The sequence below is a fragment of the Rhinoderma darwinii genome, chromosome 2 (genome assembly GCF_050947455.1).
Source record: "Rhinoderma darwinii isolate aRhiDar2 chromosome 2, aRhiDar2.hap1, whole genome shotgun sequence".
In the NCBI taxonomy this organism is placed as follows: domain Eukaryota; kingdom Metazoa; phylum Chordata; class Amphibia; order Anura; family Rhinodermatidae; genus Rhinoderma; species Rhinoderma darwinii.
In genome coordinates, this window is record NC_134688.1 from 96,817,460 (window position 1) to 96,841,150 (window position 23,691).

A 23,691-nucleotide genomic window follows, 5' to 3' on the forward strand; every position below is an offset into this window, starting at 1 on the left:
CCGTGGTGTTTTTCCTGTATTGTCACATTAAAAGCATGAATTTAAATGTATTTTGGGGGGTTTGTACCATTCAATTTACACAACCTGCTTTCCATTTGAAAGTGAAAAATATTTTTTACTGTGGCACAAACCATAATTAAGACAAAAAAACAAGGAACTTTAATGTGCATAAGTATTCACTCCTTGAAAGTCAACACTTTGTGGATCCACCTTTTGCTGTAATTACAGTTACAAGTCTCTTAAGGTATATCTCTATTAGCTTAGACTTCCAGATTTCTTTTGGCCCATTCTTCCAGGCAAAACTGCGACAACTCCTTCATGTTAGATGGGTTACGTTGGTGAACCGCAGTCATGCCACACGAAAAAAAAAGTAGATTGAGATCTGCACTTTGACTAAGTCATTCCAAGACATTTCAATGTTTCTCCTTAAACTACTCCAGTGTAGCTTTAGCAGCATGTTTAGGGTTGTTGTCCTTCTGGAAGTTGAACTGAAACAAGTTTTCCTCAAGAGTTGCCCTGTATTTACGGCCATCCATTTTCCTTCAATCCTGACCAGTTTTCCAATCATCTCCACCATGCTTCACTGTGGGAATGGTGTTCTTGGGGTTATGGGAAGTGTTGAGTTTGCGCTCATCTGACCAGAGAACCTTCCATGTATTTGGAAAATTTGGCAAACTCAAACCGTGTTTTCTTTTGGGGTTTTTTAAGCAATGTTTTATTTTCTGGCCACTCTTCCACAAAGCCCCACCCTGCACACAGGGGCATTATTCAACTTATGTGACTTATAAAGGTAATTGGTATCACTGGAGCTTATTTAGGGGATTCATAGCAAAAGGGATGAATACATATGCACTCTCAAATTTTCCGTCATTTGGGGTTTTTTAAGGCATTTTTTTTATGTTTTTGTTCCACTGTAACAATTTGGACTATTTTTTGTCAGGTTTATTACATAAAATCAAGTTTAAAATCCCTTTTTAATTCCAGGTTGTAATGCAAAACAGGAAAAGTCCAAGGGGGTGAATACTTTTGCAAGCCACTATCTATATCACTTCTTTGTGATTAGGTTTGAATAGTAGGGTGCATTTTTTTTTTACTGAAGGTATTATTATAATATTGCTGTATTTGTGCATTACTAGGGTATATTTACTAATGTGTCTATAAAAAAAAAAAAAAGCTGGCAAGTTGAAATAAACTGCATCATATCCCCTAACAAAGTGCAGAGGATAAATTGCTCAATGTACAGAATTACATAAGGTTGTACCTGTTGTTGGCCGACATCATTTTGAGAAAAGCAGCAGAGAACTTTGTGTGTATTTATTTCCAATGCTAAAAGTGTTGGTGCGTCTCCATACACACGACTTTCTAATGCAGATACCAGAAAAATGACGAAATTAAGCTATTAAATCTGCCCCATTTTCTTTTCGCGCTTTTTCTTTGTGGCTTTGCTTTTTATAAGGTCTCTCTTTGCGGTCATGTTTTTGCTTCTGATCTACAAGCAGTTGTCAAAATTGCAGGCAAGGAGCTTGGAAAACAGGAGAAAGGAGAAGTTATGTGTCATGGAGGCCACGAAAGGGATAAAAAGACAGGATGTTATTGAGTCAGGAGTGAAACTGGATCCTTGTGGAATACTGGAGCGTATTTCTACAGCCGGTTATTGCGCACATGTCCTTGGTTAACCCTTACTCCAAAAACATGTGTTTTTCTAGTGCAATGCATGAAAAGTGTTGCAATAACTCCTTACAAGCCTCCGTTAAAGTTTTTCAAAAGTAGATTCCCCTAATATAATAATGTTTCCAATGGAGTCTAATACATTTTATTAGATGTATTGAACTGGAATATCTCGGGCCCACCAGAAAAATTATTCTTAGGGCCCAACTTCTATCTAGACAAAAAATTGGTAATCCTCACCAGCAAGTTTGGTTGTCCACTGTCAAACCTCATAGGCCTCATTGGGGATGGGCTCAACTTGCTCTTGAGGATTCTCTGGTGGACCAGTCTGACCCCTGATGATCAATAATGTTATTTTTATGTAGTAATATTAGTCCTACAGCTGAAGTAAAAATAAATAGTTATACTCACATTAGGCACAAACTGGACTAACCCCCCCACCCCACACCAATGAATGTATAACCGCTAATTGGATACATTGTTATTCCATGTTGCCCTTAAAAAGGGGTCACATATTTTAATGACCGATCCGGTTTAAGTTTATTATCCATATAAAGTAAAACACTCTTATTTCCACTCATGAATTTATTGTCACATGACATAAATAAAAATAACCAAATATTGGTCGTTTACCTAAACAGACAGCACAGGGACAATGATTTCTTGTCCTCGATCACTGGCATCTGATGTCATACTTGGCACAGCGCACGAATGAGCCGCCCTGCAGACTCATCGCCATGGCAGATAATTTCCTGGTCACAATGAGCATCCGGATCAAAGAGTTGGATGTGCTTCGTAGAATAGATGAGGAGATGGGTAATTAAATGGGATTTGGCACCGAAGCTGTTGATGCGTTTACAAGCCAACACTATGCAAATTAGTTATATGAGCTGTTGTTCTGGAATGTTCTAATAATGGATCAGAGCAGGATAAAATTAAACTTGTGAAAGTGATGACTAATTTTGACAAGTGTTTTATACATCTGGAGTTGATACTGATGCTCATATTTTTGATCAGTAGGGTATTGTGGTTTAGTCAAGGTCGCCTTCAGATTAACATTACCGAAACGGCCCTAATTGTAGGACTAACCTGTATATGGTAAAGGCTGTGTAAACCTTTGTAGCCTTATTTTAATGAAATGTAAGTGTAAAAACATTTTTCAAATTGACATTTATTAAAAAATTTCTTTATGCGTTTATGTATGCACTATACATAGAAGCTGCATAGAGCCGCTGTAAGCAGAATACATCAGTCTGCTGAATCATCTGACAGCGTCTCCTGTGTGTCCCTAGTGCATACATAGAAGCTGCATCGCAAAAAGTAAATTTTTTTAAATTAAATGTCAATTTGAAAAATGTTTTTAATTTCATTACACATTTCATTTATAAAAAAAAAAGGCTACAAAGATTTACATAGCCTTTAAAAATCGGTTTACTATTTTTTATTTTATATAGTATGTGCCCAAACAAACACTGATAACAGCCTTTATGTTTTTTGTTTTTTTTTATCCTTGACCTGTGTAAAAATGGGATTCTCCTTGTTTTGCATTGCTGTATCATTTTCTATCAAAGCTCAACCAGGGGTGTAATTACAATATGTTATAAGAAAATGGCCTGTTTAAATCAGGTTTTTGTCCAACATATTTAAGTTTATTTATGTTTGGTGCTTTTTTTCTTTTCATTTTCTATGTCATATTAAAAAATTATCTTCAAATCTTGCCGTTTCCACTCTGGCCACCATTCCTCTCAATAAACGGACACTTCCTGTTCTGTAGGGATCACTTCTCCGCAGTCATCATATCAGAGGCAGGTTTACAATGAAAGGTAAGGCTTCGTTCACATCTGCGTCAGGGTCCCGTTCGGACGTTACGTCTGAGTTTTCCATCAGAACGGGACCTTGACTGATCCAAACGGAAACCATAGGTTTCCATCGTTTTGACGGAATCGATACCTTAGTCTACTACGGTATTGATTCCGTCAAAATGACTGAACCCTTATACAACTGAGACATACGGAAACCATTGGCACCGGTTCCGTCACCATTGAAATCAATGGTGATGGAAACGGAAACCTATGGTTTCTGTTTGTGTCAGTCAGGGCTCCATTCTGACGGAACGCTCCGTCGGAATGGAGCCCTGACACAGATGTGAACATAGCCTAACACCTCTATATAGATAACACACGATTCACCATTAATAGGTGATGGACACAGCTGCCCTCCTCCCCCCTCCCTACACCGTGACCTCTGTACGAGTAACAGAGCTTGCTCACAATACTTTTCTATTGAAGTCTGATTCATCTACATACTACTGTTTTTATATGTCCATGTGGCTGCTGTAAAGCATATCCCTAAAGGCAGGATAGCTGCCCTATCATCATGTACAGAAAATTTACAATTAGAAAATAAAAATGAGAACAAAATAATGTTTCAGTATCTAGTTTTAATGAGTAAAACACATAGCGGATACATTCCTTTTTAAATGGCCCCTGAAGAGAAATTAAGCTGGTAATAAGAAATAAAACCTGCCCTAGACTGTATAGAAAGTCTTCACAACCCTTTTCTTCCAAGGCCTCTACCTCCAAACCATGGTGGAAGCATCTCCTGCCAAACCATGGTGGCACTATGCCTGCCATACCAGCAACAGTACAAGCCCCGTATCTCCAGTAGGCATAACAGTCCTTCTCCACACTCCTGTGTCCTCTGCTGGAAGGGAGCGGTGGAAGAAGGTGGGATTAAATACTAATCCACACCTGACAGGCAGAAGAGATAGGCTCAAGGTAAAACAGACACACCCAGAAGCCAGAACCGTAGTCATGGTAATCTTAAAGAGGCTCTGTCACCAGATTTTGCAACCCCTATCTCGTATTGCAGCAGATCGGCGCTGCAATGTAGATAAGAGTAACGTTTTGTTTTTTTTTTAAAACGAGCATTTTTGGCCAAGTTATGACCATTTTTATATTTATGCAAATGAGGCTTTCTAAAGTACAACTGGGCGTGTTTAAAGTAAAAGTACAACTGGGCGTGTATTGTGTTCGTTACATCTGGGCGTTTTTACTTCTTTTACTAGCTGGGCGTTGTGAATAGAAGTTTATGATGCTGACGAATCAGCATCATCCACTTCTCTTCGTTAACACCCAGCTTCTGGCAGTGCACAGACACAGCGTGTTCTCGAGAGATCACGCTGTGACGTCACTCACTTCCTGCCCCAGGTCCTGCATCGTGTCGGACGAGCGAGGACACATCGGCACCAGAGGCTACAGTTGATTCTGCAGCAGCATCAGCGTTTGCAGGTAAGTAGCTACATCGACTTACCTGCAAACGCCGATGCTGCTGCAGAATCATCTGTAGTAAAAGAAGTAAAAACGCCCAGATGTACTTTAGAAAGCCTCATTTGCATAAATATAAAAATGGTCATAACTTGGCCAAAAATGCTCGTTTTTTAAAAAAAAAAAAACACGTTCCTCTTATCTACATTGCAGCGCCGATCTGCTGCAATACGAGATAGGGGTTGCAAAATCTGGTGACAGAGCCTCTTTAAGGGAACAGGCATTTCCTAACACATGGCTTCAGAAAAGTTTTATTAAAATACGTTCTCTGTTCTTTCGAGTGAACAGAGATGTGATGGTACATATTATTAGATGTTTTCCTGTTGTCTGATCTGAACTTTTGGAGGTCCTTTAACCTCTTCCCGCATTTTCACGTACATGCACGTCGAGGAATTCAGCCTGTTGGCGCATTCCCACGTGCATGTACGTGATGGTGATTGTGCTGGCACAGAAGCTGTGCCCGCACAATCGCAGCGGGAGCCCGGCTATGACTGACAGCCAGGCTCCCGCTGCAACTGCCGAGATTGAAGAAACCTTCAATCTCAGCCTTTAACCCATTAAATGCCGCAGTCAATAGCGACCGCGGAATTTAAATTTATTGGCAGTGGGAGGGAGGTCCCTCAGTCACCCATCGGCGGCCCGTGAATGCGATCTCCGGCTGCCAACGGGTTGCCATGGCAGCCGGGTGTCTAACAAACACCCCCAGATTGCCTGTCAGTACTAAGTATACCAGAGCATATCTGCGATCAGAAGATCTCATGGTGAAGTCCCCTAGTGGGACTTAAAAAAAGAATTAAAAACAGTCAAAGTTTTTGAAAATATAAAAAAAAAAAACAAGAAAAGTAAAAATAAAATCAATTTTTTTCCATAAAAACAGTTTTTTTTCATATTCCAAATTTTTATTGGTTTTTATACAAACCGGTACAAACAGTTGGGGAGAATGTGTCCCCACAATAGAAAGAACGTGACAAACGAGGGCACAGCCCAAACATGAGGGTGAACATCACATCCTATAGAAGGCGCAAAATACTACAGCAGTCTAAGGAAGCATAAGGCTGGGTTCACACTGAGTTTTTTGCAGGAGGAAAATCACGGAATTTTGAGGCAGATTTTCCTCTGTTTGCGCACCGTTTTCCGCAGCGTTTTTCACCTGTGGCCATTGAGCGCCGCGGGCATAAAACGCTGCGAAATACGCTTTCTCTGCCTCCCATTGATGTCAGTGGGAGGTCAGAGGCGTAAACGCCCGAAGATAGGGTATGTCCCTTCTTTTTCCTGCAAGCCGGTTTTTCCGCTCGTGGGAAAAAAATGCATTTGCCATCCATTGAAATCAATGGGAGGACTTTTCGGCCGTTTTTTGAACTGGCCGAGAAAGGAGCATTGCCTAAGAAAGAAAATAAAAATACAACAGTTCAGCGTCTCATACGTCCAAAAATGCAATGGCAATAATGGGTGAGCCATAAAAAGTGGTTTTATTTAATAAAAGTGTAAAAACAAACATGAAAGGTACACGTATATGGTATCGCTGCGATCGTACCAACACAAAGAATAAAGTTAACAGAAAAATTAAACTTTATAGTGAATGCTGTAAAAAAAAAATGCTAAAAACAACGGCAAAATCGCTTTTTTTCTGCATTCGCCCACCAAAAAAATATAATAAAAGTTAATCAATAAGTCCCATGCACCCCAAAATAGTAACGGTGAAAACTACACCTAGTCCCGCAAAAAAAAAGCCCTCGTATGGCGATATCAACGAAAAAATAATAGTTATGCCTTTTGGAATGCGGTTATGCAAAAATGTATTATTTTTATTTAAAAGGTTTTTTGATGTGCAAATGTAGTAAAACATAAAAAACCTAAACATGTGGTATCGTCGTAATCGTAGGACCTATAGAATAAAGGTAACATGGTATGTATGCCGCATAAATAACGGCGTAAATTTAAAACGCGAAAAACAATGCAGGAATAGCAGGGTTTTTAATCAATAAAATATATGCACCAAACAATGGCGCCATTGAAAAACACAACTCGTCCCGCAAAAAACAAGCCCTCATAAGCCTATGTTGACGGAAAAATAAAAGATATAACTCTTGGAATGTGAAGATGAGAAAAATAAAAAAGAATGCTTGGTCATTAAGGCCAAAATAGGCCTGGTCGTTAAGGGGTTATGGTCCTTCTACATTAGCCCATTTTGGCCGTAACAACGAGCGCCGATCAACGAGACCGCTTGTTGATCGGCGATCGTTTGCTTTCCCAAGGAGCTGCCTATGGGTACGAGAGATCTATATTACGATCGCTCGTCCCCATACATTTTTATCATATCGGCAGCACGTCTCTCTGTTTACACAGGGAGATATGCTGCCGACAACTATATTTTAGCCCGCCGAAACGATACGATTAGCCGATTGAAAGAGCTTTCTGTGAATACTCGTTTTCCCGATAATTGACCCTTGTGAAAGGGCCCTTAGTCATGTACTAATTTGGCACTTTTAGGGCACCTGTATTTTATATAAAGAGCCTTAGGGTATTTGCACACGACCTATTTTCAGACGTAATGGAGGTGTTTTATGCCTCGAATTACGCCTGAAAAGACGGCTCCAATACATCAGCAAACATCTGCCCATTGCCTGCAATGGGTTTTACGATGTTCTGTGCAGACGAGGTGTAATTTTACGCGTTGCTGTCAAAAGACAGAGCGTAAAATTACGCCCGCGTCAAAGAAGTGCAGGACACTTCTTGGGACGTATTTGGAGCCGGTTTTCATTGGCTCCAGTGAAAAACAGCTCCAATTACGTCCGTATCAGACGCCACGAAAAACGCGAGTACATGCAAAAATACCTGAAATTCAGGAGCTGTTTTCTCCGTAATTGCAGACGTATTTTGCGCTGACGTGTGAACATACCCTTACTGGTGACCGGTTTCTTTTTATGTTCAATCATTATAATCTGACTGACTTACAATTTGGGTGAGAAATTGCAGGAAATTTGTATTCCTGTGATGTCTTATTGCAGTGAACAATATTCCTCCTGCTTCCTTCATACTCTTCTATTCACTATACGGTAAAATTAGGTGAATATTTCAGTAGAGGGTAAATGATTGTGTTAGAGACTTCAATATGGTTATGTGAAAGGGTTAGTTGGGTTATTTCTGCTCATAAGAAAGTTTGTGGTGTTCAGACAATGTGACTTGGGACGTGACAAGGACTTTCTCAGAAATATGACAGCAGTAAGAACATGCTACCTCCTCTTCTTGGCTGTTTGTAGTAATTCACACACTGATCCTCAATGGAACTATCCAGCACATGACCATAGCTGGAGGTCAAAGCTTTACTGTCGTAGACAAAAACTTTCCCACAGAACTTTCCCATATAAGGAACATACTTATTCAAGTTTACGTGGGTACAGTATATGGTCCATTAGATGTTCTACTGCCCAAGTGAAACCACTACGGGACACAAATGTAATCTTTGTCAGGGAAAGCGTACATGAGAGACTACTGTGGGCCATAAAGGGGTCGTCCGGGAATAGAAGGTTTCTGCTTTTTGTCTCCCCTGAAACCGCTCTTGTCAATGGGATTTGTCTGATATTGCGCGTCTGCCCCATTTGAGAGTATGTTCTCACGCACTGTTTTCAGACGTAATTCGGGCGTTTTACGCCTCGAATTACGCCTGAAAAAACGGCTCTATTACGCCTACAAACATCTGCCCATTGCTTTCAATGGGTTTTACGATGTTCTGTTCCCACAAGCCTTAATTTTACGCGTCGCTGTTAAAATACGGTGCGTAAAATGACGCCTCGTCAAAAGAAGTGCAGGACGTTTTTGGAGCCGTTTTTCATAGACTCTATTGAAAACAGCTCAAAAAAACGAACGTAAAAAACGCGAGTTGCTCAAAAAACGTCTGAAAATCAGGCTTGAAAACAGCGCCGTATATTTTCAGACGTTTTTTGTTAATCGTATGAACATACCCTAACCGTAATTTCCAAAGCGTCACTGTTGAAAGACATTATACATGCAAGGGGGAAGGGGGTCTGTATAGAGAATGAAGAAAAAGCCCTTTAGTCAGCTCTTGCACCTTTATGTTAGGCTATAGTTCACTTGGGTTATTTTTACAAGCGTCATCTGGTGACAGTTTGTACAGCGGTGATTCCTGGTGTGAACGCACCATTCCTCCATGGAGGTGATCTCAGTTCACGTCCGCTCTGCACAGTCAGCCTGGAGATTGACAGTGGAACAAGGGTTCTGCATTGTTTCTTTGTGCCAGACTCTTCCTCTGCATGTTCAGTTTCTGAGAAACCAGAAGGCAAGTCTGGATTATTATACCAAGGCTTTGCCAATCAGTATCGTGCCTCCTTTTTTTTTTTTCTTTTTTTTTAAATTGGTTATAATTGAAGACCTTATTTCCTCCATACACATTTTAGAAGACATTAACCTATTTCAAAGTTGTTTTAATATAGAAATTTATCATAGGAGGAAAATACCCCCAAATCAATAGATCCATTCATGACCGATAAAGTCGACTAGGGCATTGGGCGTCCCTACTGCAGCTGTCATTAGTGTCATTCTGTAACTATAGAAGGTGGGTGAGATCATAGACAGCCTGATCAGCATTTTCTTACATTTCCTCCTTCGCAACTATGGTTCCTCGGACAAAGCTGCACCTTATTTTTAGTTTTCTCTAGGAGAAATGTTACTACATCTTATTCCAGTGGCCATAGTAATAAGCATCTTATTAGGCTCGGTTGACTCAACTCTTGGCCACACATTTGGCATACAAGCTTGAAGTGTGCTGTGAACATAGCCAATACTGTTCCTAATGGCTATTCCGGTTTTATTTAGAGCCTGTGTTGAATCATTTTACCTCAGACCACTTTTCTGCTGTACAGAGATATAGCTGTGGCCAGGCTTGACCATAGAAGCTGTAAAATTTTGTTTCTAAGTCCAAGGCGAAGGTTCGCTGTGAGAAGTATGTATGCCCATAATAATCGGTCCAATTCCCAATGTCGTTTGTGAAGGTCATAACATGTTGCTTGGGTTTTTGTGTGTGCACTAGTTTCAGAAATTGCATGTATGTAGAGGCCTCCATGGACTACTGGATTTGGAATGTCTTCTGACAGCCTCGTTACCTTAATGTATTAGGTAGTCTATAAATATGGACGGATGCATATACCAGAAATACGGTCCGGACTTTGTTTTTGTGGCTCGTTTAGATTTTAAAGTGCCCCAGACGTACGGTCATCATTAATATATCAAGTAAACATTCACAGTCACGCATCCAACAACCGCATACTGTGCCAGGTTGTTGTAGAAAACAGTCCAAAGGTACTTTGTCACCAGATTCATATATATATATATTTATCTTTTCTTTTTTAAGAAAACGGTCCACATTTATTAATTTATTAACCACTTAATGTTATCCTATTGTCAGTGGTATAATGTTATGGGATTATGCAGGGACTCACATACATTGAAGTGGTTGATGTAGATCCGTGTAACAAGAAATCCGTGTTGTGATGCGTCCTACATCAGGAGTCTACCTACAGAATAATCCGTTGCTGGTGATGCCAGGCCAGGCTGTTGTACTGGATGCAGTCGCTCGCTGTTATATAATTTGTTAGTTCTTGCCCCCGTCTGCTTAGAGGCTCTGTCACCACATTATAAGTGCCCTATCTCCTACATAAGGAGATCGGCGCTATAATGTAAGTGACAGCAGTGCTTTTTATTTAATAAAACGATCTGTTTTCACCACTTTATTAGCGATTTTAGATTTATGCTAATAAGTAGCTTAATGCCCAAGTGGGCGTGTTTTTACTTTAGACCAAGTGGGCGTTGTACAGAGGAGTGTATGACGCTGACCAATCAGCGTCATACACTTCTCTCCATTCATTTACTCAGCGCATAGGGATCCTTTTAGATCGCTATGTACGGTCTTATACTAACACATTAACACTACTTAAGTGTTTAGACAGTGAATAGACATTCCACGGGATGTCTTTTCACAATCCCGGCACTTCGTTACTCTGTCTGTGGTAGTTACAGCAGAGGAAGCGTGATCTTGTTGTAACCTGTCTTCTGCAGCGTAATCTCGCGAGATCACGCTTCCTCTGCTGTAACTACCACAGACAGAGTAACGAAGTGCAGGGATTGTGAATAGACATCACGTGGAATGTCTATTCACTGTCTAAACACTTCAGTATTGTTAATGTGTTAGTAGAAGACAGCACATAGCGATCTAAAAGGATCCCTATGCGCTGTGTAAATGAATGGAGAGGAGTGTATGACGCTGATTGGTCAACGTCATACACTCCCCTGTACAACGCCCACTTGGTCTAAAGTAAAAACACGCCCACTTGGGCACTAAGCAACTCATTAGCATAAATCTAAAATCGCTAATAAAGTGGTGAAAACAGATTGTTTTTTTAAATAAAAAGCATTACTGTCACCTACATTATAGCGCCCATCTCCTTATGTAGGAGATAGGGCACATATAATGTGGTGACAGCGCCTCTTTAAGCTGCTGGCATCACAAGAGCAAACACATGCTGAATTATGTGTATGGGGTTATACTCTAGTATTCTGGGGTTTCTCTCGTTATGTCCAATTTTACTTGCATATTATTTTATTGATAAACAGGTGGATATGTCTTTATAGTGTATGAGTTGTCTATAGTCTCTTATCAGGGGCGTAGCTAAAGGCTCATGGGCCCCGATGCAAAAGTATCACACATGATAGGATTAGATACAGTGGCTGAGCAGACAGTATCACACATGATAGGATTAGATACATTGGCTCAGCACAGTATTACACATGATAGGATTAGATACAGTAGCTCAGCAGACAGTATCACACATGATAGGATTAGATACAGTGGCTCAGCAGACAGTATCACACATGATAGGATTAGATAGATTGGCTCAGCAGACAGTATTACACATGATAGGATTAGATACAGTAGCTCAGCAGACAGTATCACACATGACAGGATTAGATACAGTAGCTCAGCAGACAGTATCACACATGATTGGATTAGATATAAGGCCCAGCAGACAGTATCACACATGATTGGATTAGAGTTATAGTTCCCCATGCAGGGGAAGGGCATAACAGACAGTAGTTTCTTTGCAAAGTACTGGGGACACACTTTTTTCTTATAAGCTGCTGCTGTGCTGCCTATGTCTCTGCTCAGCTCTGTGAGCCATGATGTAGCCGGCACTCTGTCCCCCGAGGATAAATGTGGGCGGGTGGCTGGACATACCTCCTTATGCAGAGCAGGTACAAGATGTAATATGATGGGGCCGGGGGAGGGGGAGTGGAAAAGGTCAGTCGACGACTCATGAGGCACCTCCTCCTGCTGCTAGGACCACCACAATTCCCCCCTATGCAGTGCACAGTCTACATGCTGGCTGCTGTAGTACACAGCCTAGTGCAGCCCAGCCAATCAGTATGACCCATACTAATTGGCTGGACAGCAGCAGGCTGCGTAGTATAGCGTCCAGCAAGTGGGCTGTGCGCTGCTCAGGGTGGGGAAATGTGTCAGACTACAGGGCAGGGCCCGCCGCTGGGGATAAAGAGGTGGGCGGGCAGCAGCAGCAGCCCACTACATACACCGGCATCTGGCATTTGCCAGATAGGCTGCCCGGCCCTGCAATCAGCGTTAGTGTGGCGAGGGGGCCTACGGGCCCCCCTGGCTTACGGGCCTGGTCGCAATTGCGACCGCTGCGACCCCTATAGCTACGCCACTGTCTCTTATAGTCCATGTTAATACCACCATTTTAATAACCTTTTGTGTGAAGAAATATTTACAGATATTCTATAGAAATATACAAGGTTCTTCATGAATATATAGTCAAACAAGCGTTTAAAGGTGTGTTTCAAGGGTCTTTATAGATTGCGGTTTTCCATAGACGCTGTTCTAGGTCGGTGATCGCAGCAAACCACAGCAAAAATGTCATCGCCAATATGACCACATAAAGGCCCCTTTTACATGGGCAGATATCCTGCCCTATAAACAAGCGCTGATCGAACATACGTGTCGATCGGTGCTCCCTTGCTCCATTTAAATGGAGCAATGTTCAGAAGGAATGGGGACGAACAATAGTTAATATGATCGTTCATTCCCATGCATTTGCATCTTGTTGGTAGCACATGCCCTGTTTACACGGAGATGTGTTGCCAACTATCGACCATAAAAGACTCAATCGGTTAACAAACAAGCGTTTGCTCGTTTGTCGGCTAATCTCTGCCCTGTTTACACATGGCAATTATTGGGAACGAGTGTCGGTAAGATCCCTGGCCCATCTAAAAGGGTCTGGAATACACCCTTGCCACTCTAAGGCCGATTTCCCAGGTAGCATAAATGCTGCTGATTTTCCGCAACGTAATTCCTGGCAGAAAGTCCGTAGCATTTACAGTAGCAGCAAAGTGGATGAGATTTAAAAAAATTTTATCCACATGCTGCAGGAAAAAAATATGCTACGATAACGTTCATAAATTCACCTGTGGTGCATTCTTTTTATTCGCTGCATGTCTTATGCTGCGGAATCGTTGCAGTTTTGTTGCGGGTTTCTCCTATTGAATTCAATGGGGAGACAACACCGGCAACAAATAGCAAATCTGAAAAAACAACAACCTTTTTTTGTTTAACATTAATAAAGTCTATACTTTCCCTCGCCACGGCCCCTTTTCTTCCCAGCTGTTCTCCGTGCAGCCCAGCCTCCTGGGATGACGTTTCATGCCATGTGACAGATGCAGCGGTCACATGGGCTGCAGCATCATCTCAGTAGGCTGGGCTGCACGGAGAACAAAGAGTCGCGTCGCTATGGCAACGCCAGGGGGTAAGCATTGGTGTTTTTTTCTTCAAATTGTTTTTCGCAGCGGTGATTTTGCTTGAAAATTGGAGCTTTTTTTCTGCCGGAATTCCCTACGAGTTTTCGAATACGCTGCAAACTTTTACGCATCACGTCTGACCTGTGGTAACATACCCTTGGGGCACCTTCAAACTTATGAATGTGATTATCTGTTTTTGTTACTTATTTTTGTTATGATTTGTTTATTTCTTCAGTTTTTTTGTTAAAGGATTAACAATTTTTTTGCTATTTGTGTAGAGCTGCTGAAATTTGGATGTAAAAATCAGAACAAATACGCACATGTGAACTATGTAAATCTGAATATGCGCTTTTAAAATCAACCCATTGACTTCTATGAGCGAAAAGTGGTACCAATACAGATCCATTAGAACATGCTGCGTATTGAAAAAAAAAAAACATGCACTTACAAAAGAAATGTAAAAAATACACAATATGGGAAAAAGTATTGGGACACACACATTACACCTACAGGAGCGTTTGACATCCCATTCTAAATCCATAGGCGTTAATATGGAGTTGGTTACCCCTTTGCAGTTAAAACATCTTCCACTCTTCTGGAAAGGCTTTCTACAAGATTTTGAATGTTGTATGTTGGAATTTTTGCCCATTCATCCAGAAAAAGCATTTGTGTTGTCAGACACTGATGTTGGATAAGAGGGTCTGGCTCGCAATCTCCGTTCTAGTTCATCCCTAAGGTGTTCGATGTGGTATAGGTCCGGCTCTATGAGGTTTGGTACCTTGCAGTCATTGAGTCACACGGAGCTTTGGCATCTATCTATGCGCCTCAGCACTCGGGGATCCCACTCTGTAACTATACGTGGTCTGCCACTTCGTGGCTGAATTGTTGTGGTACCTAAACACTTCTACTTTGCAATACTATCACTCGTAGTCGATCGTGGAATTTCTAGGAGGGAAGGAATTTCACAAATTGATCTGTTGTAACGAGGGCACCCTATTATAGTATCACGCTGGAATTCAATGACTTCTATAGAACGACCCATTCTTTCACAAGTATTTTTAGAGGCAGACTGCATGGCTAGGTGATGGATTTTATACACCTGTGGCAATGGGACTGAATCAAACACTTGGATCTGTGTCCCAATACTTTTGTCCATATGGTGTATATTGGCAACATTTTTTCAATGAAAAAACACGAATTAATACGGATCCGAAATATAAAGTGTGAATGAGTCCTTACTCCTTTGTCCTCCCACATTTACATTCACTGCACACTTTCTAATCTGGGTAGAGCCAAAAGTCTTGTTTATCCAGGCTTTTCTAAATCATGAGTGCAATGCCAGAAGACTGACCCACAGTCCGTCAGTAGGGTGGAGGCAGCAATAAAGCATATGCCATTCAGGGTCCGTGTAATCGCAAACATTACTGGTTGTCACTTTGGAAACTCAACATCGGAGTCCACAATATTTCAGAAATAAATAGACTATAAGAAGACCTCCAGGACGATTCTGGGTCATTAATGTGCAGGAAATGTTTAGATTTTAGGGATATGGTATTCGGATGTCCACACAGCTTTGGCCATGTTTTGTATATAGGGGAGGATTTTATTTTGTCAAAAAGATCTGGCCAATAGACTACGTATATAGGGAAAGTTGGGAAGTGTACAACAAAATTGCATCCAGCTAGTTTGCCTAAGCGTAGAGGTAATGAGCTTAGTTACAGACTTTCTAATGGTAAGCATGTGTTTCCCTCAAGCACAGTGTAAACAGAGGGTCAGTCCTCGGCAGGTTCCCATATGTATAGGAAAGGCCTTGTCTTCATACCACCTGCGGGTTTAGTCCCAGCTTGACTGATGTCTGCACCATACACATATGGATTTAGTGTTTGGGTCTCCACATACATCTGGCTATATAATTTAGGAAATCCAGCAGCACACATATGACCTTAAAATTTTTAAAGGGCAATCCCACTTTTGGAGCAGTCTTCAATAGTGAGTTATTAGTTATTGTATGTTGAACCGGGCATAATAGCATCTTGATTTAAGTTAAAAGGGAAGTTCTAGTAACTGATGCACCAATGCAAAGTCTGCACCATTTTTGGAGCAAATACTGGCTTTACATCACAAAATTAGATTCTTTAATATAGAATAAAGCTGCCAACATATAAAGAGTTAGAGCATTTTTTTCTGTTTACGATGTATATGCCATGTGAAATATTGTAGAGTCAAGACCAGCTACTGGAGAACCAGGACATAAAATACAAATGAAAAACAGATGCAAATGTTTAAGTAAATTGTACAAAACATTTCTGAGTTAATAAACAAGTATGACATGAGCGTCTCCATGTCACGCTCTAAGCAAACACTGTATAGTTGCAAATTTTTGTGGTATTTTTCTTTTAAAGCCAATATCATAACTTTCTAAGGCCTCGTGCATACTTCCAACACCGGTTTCACGGCCGTTTTTGACGGATCCGTGTGCTTGTTTTAGCGGCCGTGTGCACTCCGTGTTTCCATTTCCGAGCATGGTACTGTCCAGGGTGCTGAAAGAGCAGGGTTGTTCAGCGCTAGTCACTGTACAGGGTGCTGAAAGAGTTAATGGGCTGCACTGATCGGCGGTAACTCTTTCAGTACCCTGGACAGTACCATGCTCGGCGCTCGAAAAATAACATTTTAATGAAATAAAATAAAAAGTTCATACTTACTTTCCTCCTGTCCGGCCTCCAGGGATGACGTTTCATCCATGTCACCGCTGCAGCCAATCACAGGCTGTAGTGGCGGTCACGCATGTCAGGATGACGTCAGAAGGCCGGCCTCCAGGGATGACGCTTCATCCCACGTGACCGCCTCTGCAGCCAATCACAGCCTGCAGCGGCCTCTGCAGCCAATCACAGGCTGCCACGTCATACAGGAAGGTCGGACTGGAGGAAGAAGAGGGACTCGTCACCATGACAACGACCGGGTACGTATGAACTGCTTTTTATTTTATTTTTAACCAGCAGCCTCTTTTCTCTATCAGTGATTGATAGAGACAAATGGCTGCCGATTAGTGAAATATATCTGTAATGTACTTCTGCCTGCCGGCATATGGATGCCTTCCGAGTGCCTTCAGTTTTTTTGACGGCCCCATTGACTTGCATGGATGGGCCTCACGGTCACGGAATCTCAGACCAAAGTAGGACATGCTCTACTTTGGATCGGAACGGAGCAACGGGACCGTCAAAAAAACTGAAGTGTGCATGGCCCCATTAAAATGAATGGGTCAGGGTGCTAGCCGTCAGAAAAACGGCTAGCTCCCTGAAGAAAAAGACTGAAGTGGGCATGAGGCCTTAATAGGATACATTTTATTCTTTGAATTGCTTGCAATTTTTTAAAGAGGATCTGTCATCTCTCCTGACATGTCTGTTTTAGTAATAATTGTATGCCCCAAAAAATAAGGATTCTGTGTCGTATCTTTTCTTAGAACTCTACATTGTATACATTGTACCATTCCTCTGTTACTTCTCCTACAAATTTCTGAATAAATTGACAGCTGGGTGTTACCAGTCAGGGGTGTGTCCTTACCCAGACTGACAATGTCCAATCAGTGCTCACAGTCTCAGACTGTGTATGGACACGCCCCTTTGACAAGGGGAATGGTAACACCCAGTTGTCAATCTATTCATACATTTCTATGAGAAATAACGGGAACAGCACAATGCAAAGTTCTAAGAAAAGATGCTCCAGAATTGTTATTTCATGGGGAATACAAGTATTCACTAAAACAGACATGTCCGGTGACTGTTCCTCTTTAAGTACAAATTTTTAGTGGTGGTCTTATCTTAACATAGGGGGCTATGGATGAGATGGTTATACGATCTTTGTTGATTCAATAAAATGGAAAATAATACATTTCAATTAATTTTTTTCAAGTCTCAAGAGAATATATATTTTAAAAGCAGCTCCTGCGGCTATGGGGCCCATGGAGGAGGAGAATATTCCAGGTTGCCCCAATTCTTCTTCCCATTGAGTTGCATGATGCAGGGCCGGCCATGGCATGATGCATAGCTAACTGCAGCACTAGAAAGCAAAAGTGGGTAGGAATGTCTCAAGGGTCACACAGTCCTTCACTTTTACATGGTTTGGGGGGCAGGGAAAAAAAGGCCCCTTCTGTGTGATGGATAGAAGAGGGCAATGAGAGAGTTCCCTATGTCATATGTTTACCTGAATGGGAGCAATGTCACATGGGTGTTATGATTTATCCTTGATCTACTTTTGAAGAATCCTTCAGGGACACATAACTGTGCAGGTTGGGATGTTTATTGGCTTTTGGATGCGGAATGAAAGGCTGCACTGCATATTGCACAATGTACTAGGTGGTATGGTTACAATTAAGGATTCTGGTGGTCCAAAATGCTTAAGTGTTTGTGTTTTAATATATAAATAAATAAATTTTTTGGACAGATTATCATGTTTTCCTAAATTATGAAGGTCTGAGCTTTACCCAGGCTTTTCTGTGCACCTGGGATATGCTAAGGACAGAGCTGGGACTTTCTTTCTGCATTAGTAGTTTAGCAAATGACATCAATTATCATCTAAGCAAAGGCAATTTTGGTAAAGCAATACATATAGATGAAAAAAATATTGTATATTCGGCAACTCAAACCAGCAAGTGCATTTGTTTTGAATCATATTAAACCGAAGTGAAGTTCAGGAATAGATCAGTATATTGGGTAAAGAGGATGAATTGTTCTTTGTGGCGGAGAATTATGCACGTCAGTAAAAACGGTGATACTTCGTATCTGTCCGCTTGGCTAATGCAGGCTAAAATACTCTATTATTTGTAACTACAACAGAAATTGAACAGATTGTAGGTAGCTGTTTACAGATCTTGGCTTAAAGCATATTTGCTGACATTTGGCAGTATAACTAGGTCAAATCTTTGTATTTTAGATATCCTGAATTCACAAAATACTAGCAGAACTGGGTGTCAGTTGCTGTCAGGTCCGCACACCCATTCCGGTCTTTCTGAATTCTGCCTCCTAAAACGGAAGACTGTTGCCCTGGTAACCAAGACAAATGACTAGCTGGGGAGGTGTGTTACAGGCGGGCAGCTGCGACGCAGGGGATAGAATAACCATCAGATCACTGCAATGAACTAAGCATAGGGAAAAGGGACAGATTGCTCCAACAGTCCCAGTATTGGGGATAAATTACTCTCTAATTTGAGGTGATAAACCTCTGCGTATATACACATACATCAATGTTGTCCTGCTTTAGAAGCACAATCATTGATGGTGCATTACTATGATTAGGCTATGTTCACACTAGTGTCATGGCTTCCTTTTTACATTGGAAGCCTTGGCACTATGACGTACCCACTTTCCTGATCCAAACTGCCACCGACAGACCCCCATTGTCCATCAGGGTTTTTCTTCACCAATCTTTAAAAACCGCAAGAATAGCGTTGCTTGATGCACAATAGTGATGGCAACCCGCTACTGGAGGCTCTGACCGGTAGTGTGAACAGAGCCTAAGTCAAGGATTAAAAGTATTATTTTAAGTAGAAGGAAGATTTAGTGACTATGCAAAAGTAGAAATCAATTTGAGCTGTGTTAATTCAAGGTTCAATATACTGTCTAATCCTATACTGTGGTAAGCACAGGTAGGAGAATGTGCCCTCTATAGTGGAGTGTTGGGTGCAGGGGTATCACGGGTCAATTCATGCTTTGGTTTGACAGCCTATATTGGGGCAATTTTTTTCCTAACAAATAATACTAATTGATTGGAAATATATTTCAAAGAAGTTCTATATGGAGAAAAGTTTCTAAAGGGTCCACTCATAAACACTGCATTATTGGAAAGAAAAATAAAAAAAGTGGCTTAGTTGGGAGACACTTGAATATGCACATTTATTTTGGTGACCAGTTACGATTTGTAGCTATACACCCAATTGGTACATAGGACAAGCAGTGTTGATTTATATTTGTACAAATGTAGCCAGTACAAGTAAACTGATGCTTATTTGTATTAGGACTCGTCCACAGGCTGCGGAATTGCCGCGTTTTTTTCCTGCCGGATTCTCATCCACATGCTGCGTAAAATTTATGAACCAAAATGACCTGCAGTGCGTGTTTTTTCAGGCCGCAGCACGAATTGATATCACACAGTGGACCAACAATGTTGCTCAGTGGTCCAAAGTCCTGTGAAATTTTGCATTTCATTAGGAAATCCAGGTCCCAGAGTCTGGAAGAAGAGTGGAGAGGCATCAATCCAAGTTGCTTGCGGTCCAGTGTGAAGTTTCCACAGTCAGCGATGGTTTGGGGAGCCAATTTTCGAGCACTTCATGCTTCCCTCTGCTGAAAAGCTTTATGGAGATGCTGATTTCATTTTCCAGCAGGACTTGGCACCTGCCCACACTGCCAAAAGTACCAATACCTGGTTTAATAACCACAGTATCACTGTTCTTGATTGGCCAACAAACTCGCCTGACCTAAACCCCACAGAGAATCTATGGGGTATCGTCAAGAGGAAGATGAGACACCAAACCCAACAATGCAGACGAGCTAATGGCTATCAAAGCAACCTGGGCTTCCATAATACCTCATCAGTGCCGCAGGCTGATCGCCCCCGTGCCACGCCGCATTTATGCAGTAATTCATGCAAAAGGAGCCCCGACCAAGTATTGAGGGCATATACTGTACATACTTTTCAGTAGGCCAACATTTCGGTATTAAAAATCATTTTTGAAATTGGGCTTATATAATTTTCTAATTTTCTGAGACACTAAATTTTGGGTTTTCATTACCTGTTACCATAATCAGCAACATTAAAAGAAAAAATGCTGGAAATAGATCACTCTGTGTGTAATGAATCTATACAATATATAGGAGCTTCACTTTTTGAATTGAATTACTGAAATACATTTTTTGATATTCTAATTCACTGAGAAGGACTAATATATACATTCGTACAGAAGTTACATTTGGCGACATATAGTAATGGTCTCAACCATATATATATATATATATATATATATATATATATATATATATATATATATATATATAATACGTCATCCTTGTATAATTTATGGTATGCCTAAACTGTCAAATGGCCTAGAGCGGAGCAATCCAAAATAATTCCCCGCCCTGAACTCAGAAGCAATTGTAAAATAACCAATTAATTATTCTATATGAGGATCCCGCTCACAGCCAAACTCCACTTTCTTTTCCTATATACTCCCTTCTCAAGGTTGATAAGCCAATTAACTTTATTAATAAATTCTTGTGTCGAAGGACTCAATGTATTTATCCAATATATGCCCACCAGCATTTCGTTTTCCCTCATCATGAAGCTTCCTGGCTTCCAACCCCCAGCATTTTATTGATAGGCAGATAGCTGATGCTTTCCCGATTATATACAAACCCTTTGACAGCCTACTGTGCGATTGGGTCTTCTCATAAGACTATAGACTGATAGACTAAATATATAGGTAGAGTGCGCTGGCTGGTGAAACCTAGCAAGTAGCATGTAATTTTGGCTAATTGAGAATAAAGAAGGACTGGGGATTGTACCCATTCATCGGTCCCACCTGACGATGACTCTCAAATACGCTACTAGGGTTTTATTGGAGTGTTACATAATTACATAGTTACATAGTTACATAGTTAGTACGGCTGAAAAAAGACACATGTCCAATCAAGTTCAACCAAGGGAAGGGAAAAGGGAAGGAAAAATTTCTACACATAGGAGCTAATATTTTTTTGTTCTAGGAAATTATCTAACCCTTTTTTAAAGCCATCTACTGTCCCTGCTGTGACCAGCTCCTGCGGTAGACTATTCCATAGGTTCACAGTTCTCACTGTAAAGAAGCCTTGTCGCCTCTGCAGCTTGAACCTTTTTTTCTCCAGACGGAGGGAGTGCCCCCTTGTTTTTTGAGGGGGTTTTACAAGGAACAGGATTTCACCATATTTTTTGTATGTGCCATTAATATATTTATATAAGTTAATCATGTCCCCCCTTAGTCGTCTTTTTTCAAGGCTAAATAGGTTTAATTCTTTCAATCTTTCCTCATAACTTAAATTCTCCATGCCCCTAATTAGCTTCGTTGCTCTTCTTTGTATTTTTTCCAACTCCAGGGCATCCTTTCTATGAACTGGAGCCCAGAACTGAACTGCATATTCTAGATGAGGCCTCACTAATGCTTTGTAAAGTGGTAATATTACATCCCTGTCCCGCGAGTCCATGCCTCTTTTAATACACGACAATATCCTGCTGGCCTTTGAAGCAGCTGATTGACACTGCATGCTGTTATTGAGTTTATGATTTACAAGTACACCCAGATCCTTCTCAACAAGTGACTCCCCCAGTGTAGCTCCCCCTAGGACATATGATGCATGCAGGTTGTTGGTACCCAGATGCATAACTTTACATTTATCTACATTAAACTTCATCTGCCAAGTGGACGCCCAAACACTTAGTTTGTTTAAATCTGCCTGTAATTCATGAACATCTTCCATAGTCTGAACTATATTACATAGCTTGGTGTCATCTGCAAAAATAGAAATAGTGCTATTAATCCCATCCTCTATATCATTAATAAATAAGTTGAATAATAGTGGTCCCAGCACTGAACCCTGGGGTACACCACTTATAACTGGGGACCATTCAGAGTAGGAATCATTGACCACAACTCTCTGGATACGGTCCTTGAGCCAATTCTCAATCCAATTACAAACTATATTTTCTAAACCTATAGTCCTTAATTTACTCATTAGGCGTCTATGGGGGACAGTGTCAAATGCCTTTGCAAAGTCCAAAAACACTAAATCCACAGCGGCCCCTCTGTCTAGACTTCTGCTCACCTCTTCATAAAAACAGATTAGGTTAGTTTGACAACTTCTGTCCTTAGTAAAACCGTGCTGGCTGTCACTTATAATGCTATTTATTGTCACATAATCCTGTATATAGTCCCTCAATAGCCCCTCAAACATTTTCCCCACGATGGATGTTAAAGAGGCTCTGTCACCAGATTTTGCAGCCCCTATCTGCTATTGCAGCAGATAGGCGCTGCAATGTAGATTACAGTAACGTTTTTATTTTTAAAAAACGAGCATTTTTGGCCAAGTTATGACCATTTTCGTATTTATGCAAATGAGGTTTGCAAAAGTACAACTGGGCGTGTTGAAAAGTAAAAGTACAACTGGGCGTGTATTATGTGCGTACATCGGGGCGTGTTTACTACTTTTACTAGCTGGGCGTTCTGATGAGAAGTATCATCCACTTCTCTTCAGAACGCCCAGCTTCTGGCAGTGCAGATCTGTGACGTCACTCACAGGTCCTGCATCGTGTCGGCACCAGAGGCTACAGTTGATTCTGCAGCAGCATCAGCATTTGCAGGTAAGTAGCTACATCGACTTACCTGCAAACGCCGATGCTGCTGCAGAATCCTCTGTAGCCTCTGGTGCCGATGTGTCCCCGCTCGTCTGACACGATGCAGGACCTGTGAGTGACGTCACAGCGTGATCTCTGTAGAACACGCTGTGTCTGCACTGCCAGAAGCTGGGCGTTGTGAAGAGAAGTGGATGACACTTCTATACACAACGCCCAGCTAGTAAAAGTAGTAAACACGCCCCGATGTACGCACATAATACACGCCCAGTTGTACTTTTACTTTTCAACACGCCCAGTTGTACTTTTGCAAGCCTCATTTGCATAGATACGAAAATGGTCATAACTTGGCCAAAAATGCTCGTTTTTTAAAAATAAAAACGTTACTGTAATCTACATTGCAGCGCCTATCTGCTGCAATAGCAGATAGGGGCTGCAAAATCTGGTGACAGAGCCTCTTTAAGCTTACTGGTCTATAATTACCTGGGGAAGACCTAGAGCCCTTTTT

General features: G+C 41.2%; 1 protein-coding gene across 4 annotated transcripts in view; it reads left to right on the forward strand.

Moving 5' to 3' along the window:
* The window catches only part of CSRNP2 (cysteine and serine rich nuclear protein 2), a 69,437-nt gene that overhangs the window by 13,855 nt on the left and 31,891 nt on the right, over positions 1 to 23,691 (forward strand). The gene's annotated exons all lie outside the window — the stretch shown is intronic.